Raw genomic sequence first — 3,724 nt, forward strand, 5'->3', positions numbered from 1 at the left:
AAATAACAATAATAATAACAACAATAATAGCAACGCACAATATATATAAAAAAAACTGAACAATAAGATAAAGCAGCTGAAATACAATAACCAACAGAATCCAACTAATACAACTGGAAATCCAACTAAAAAGAACCATCCGAATACACGCCAAAAATTGGCTGTCATAACAGCCTCGCCTACTACAAACTATCACAGCATAATGTACATATACAAAGAAAACAACCACAGAACTCCTAGATGTCACTCTGAGCTCTGCATCTCTCTGCTGTAACTCTGTCTAGCCACTACCACTGCCACCAATGGAACCTAGCTCAAACACTAGCCAGTTCACTAGGTCCTGATACTGCACCGCTCTGAACTCTGAACTAATGAAACAGTCAACAGATCTAGCTCTCTCTACCTCCATCTGGGTCAATGCTCGCACACGGGCTCGCACCTCAGGGGAAGGGGCTGAAATACCCTGAAATGGTGCAATAGGTACCTGGTCCAACTGGGCAGCAAACTCTGGACTCTGGTCTCTGATAAAGGAAGTATTCACCGCCCTATGAACATGGTAAGGGATCGGTGAAGAAGTACCATTAGGGGCCATAGGAAGTACTAGAGGTCTCATCATGAAAGAACTGGGACCGCAGCCGGGAGGGAAATCCCTAACAGCAGACACAGACCTACGTACCCAACGGGGATGAGGACCAGATCCAGGGTTCTCTCGAGGCACAAAAGAAGGAAATGAGGGAGGAGGCATAGGGGTCTCCTCAGTAACAGCATCAGGGGGTCTCTCGGAATCTGAGCTATCCGAATCAGAAGGATTCTCCCGAGATGGAGAACTCGAAATCGCAATAGGCCACTATCAACATAATAGATATACAGGCAAGACACAACCAGGTCAAGGAAATTCTATCAAAACATTTAATAGATGCTAGGGTAACGCCGTCGGAACCCTCGACTGTCTCTAAAGGTTTGCTCCTCTATATGAGTTGCTGACTCACACTTAAAGACTCACGTTATCACCTACTTGACACAATCCCTAACTTGAATCAGGGACTTGAACCTGTAGCTCTGATACCAACTGTGACGCTCTAACCCCGGGGTCAGGAGTTGACGTCACTAAACACAATTACCAAAAATATAAACAACGGAATTATTATTAAAATATACTAACTTGACCCCGAACCAAGATCCGATCCAGGTTCAAGTATAATTCAGGCTTCTCATTATTACAAACTTTTTATTCATCATCTAAGACACACTAATTTTATTCAGCAACTCCTCAGACCTCATCGCCTGCTACAAACTACCTCCGAGAAGCCGGGTCCAGTAGGGGAGGGAACATAGGTCGGTCTGACTGATCTTCTAGGCATCTGCGAAATATACATAACAGTTTGCAAGGGTGAGCATAATCGCTCAGCAGTACCAAAATATGAATAACAGAATAAAATAGTAATGCAACAATAATAGGAATAGAACTGTAATCATGATAGCAATATTATGCAACAAAATCAGAGAAAAAAAACTGGATATCGCTAACTAGCATGCTTCATTAAAACAACGTAGCAGTGTGCTGTAAAAACACCATAGTCTAATTTTAGCATACTAGTCATTCTTATAAAATCACTGTATCTACTACCCGTACCCTTACGGGAAGCACAAAACCCAATCAGATATTTAATGGATATGTGAAGACAGCTGATCAGGCTATCAACACCAGATGGCTCTAACTGCCATCGCATTTATGGCTCCAACTGCCAACTCATTTATCTGTTCCGGAACTCAGAGACTAGCTAGGTCTCTGACCTGCTAGACTAATCGGTTTTATAGTGCACGCGACCGAATTAGCCTCTTATGCTAACTCAATAGGCCTACTCTGGCCCCCATGTATCCCATATCTGACCGTTTTATCCAGTTTTCAAAACACTTGTACCTATCTCATTTTCAAAATCATTTATTTAACCATCACACATATAAAATCCAGTTCACAAATCATTTCATTCGAGATAGGTACCTTGCAAAGTTACTTTTCCCCAAAACAATTTGAAAACAGTGATTTATAACTACAGGGGATATGTAACTTAAAACATTTCTGTTCCATTACGAGAATAAAACATTTAGCTATTCATACATACTGAACCATAAAAGAATGGTCAGGGGTACTTGCCTTGCAACGCTTTACAAAACCGTAAGTAGCTTTCACGCTGACTTTAATCCTGGGAAAACTCGCTCAGAATCTACAAATACAGAATACCCTAATCAGTTACACCGACATGCTTGATATCCTCAAATTCTAACAACTCAATCCGATAACCCGACTCGTATTATTACTATACACACAAACCCGTAATCACATAGTCACGTCGTCGGAAATATTGTTAGGGGTAATACGTAGAATATAATTATGTACATTTTTGAATATGTATTTTTAGGAAATTTTGACAGGATCTTATTTATTTATAAGACTACCCGTCGATTACAATCGACGTCAACAATCACAACAATTTATAATATCAAATCCACCATTTTCATACAACTTGCACCACAACACAATTCGTAATACAATTAATTATTTATATCCGAAAATATTTTACGCAAATCATTTTTATTTATTTATAAAATTTAGGACTCAGAACATCGTCATCACCGTCCACCGTCTGCTCGTAAAAGTCATCGCGGACGGCGGAAAAATTTCACGGGTACCCGATAAATTCTCGGGTTTCCAACGCGAAACTTCGCCGATTAATTATAAAAATCAGTTTCGGTACGAACAATTTAATATCACGAAAATAATCAATAAACCCCTGCAAGAAAAGGAATTTAAATTAACAAAATTCTAAAACAGTCCAATCCAACAACACAAACGGCCCAACAGAACCAAGCCCAACCAAAATACAGTCACGCAACACTGCAAAGCGGTGTCACACACGCGCCACTGCGCAACATACACACAAGCTCACACACACAATAACACACACGTATATATGTATATATATTTATACAATTACAGAAGCAACAATCAAGGAACCAGAGAACCGATCGACACCAGCCGGCCGAAAACTCACCAGAGACAACACGGCGGTGGCAGCAACAGAAATGAAGAAACAAGGAACCGGAGAGAGAGACGCCGGAAAAAGAGAAGAAAAGAAAGGACGGGAGAAAGAAACGGGAAGGGGGAGAGAGAAGTAAGGGGAAGAGAGAGAGCAACAGGAGAGAGTAAGAGAGATCGAGAGAGTGATGTTTTCCCAAGGAAAATGAGTCACCATACTACTATGCCAATTACAAGCTGCGTGTCCAATTGATAGGACACGTGTCTTGTTTTTCCCGACTAAAAACCCGAATACACGTTATTTTAACCTTCTGATGTGCCGTGATACGAATTAATTTTGATCGGAATAGAACCAAATTAGTTTTAAAACCTTATAAATATCCCTAAATAAATAAAAACATAATTTTTGTAATTTTAAAATAATTTCTGAAAAATAATTTATACCGGCTTTTAACAATTAAACGAATCAACGCGCGGTTGAAACGACTTCCGAAAATTTCCAAAATAATTTTAAAATTCTCAGAATAATACTAATTTATTAAAATATAAGTTTCATCATTTTTAAAGATTCCCATAATTAAATATGGATTTTAGCATTTAACACACTCATAAAATAATTTAAAAATGAATAATTAACGAAATATTGATTTCTCAATTTTATAAAGTCCTAAAAATAATTATTGAAAT

Source organism: Apium graveolens, chromosome 4, assembly GCF_009905375.1.
Source record: "Apium graveolens cultivar Ventura chromosome 4, ASM990537v1, whole genome shotgun sequence".
In the NCBI taxonomy this organism is placed as follows: Eukaryota; Viridiplantae; Streptophyta; class Magnoliopsida; order Apiales; family Apiaceae; genus Apium; species Apium graveolens.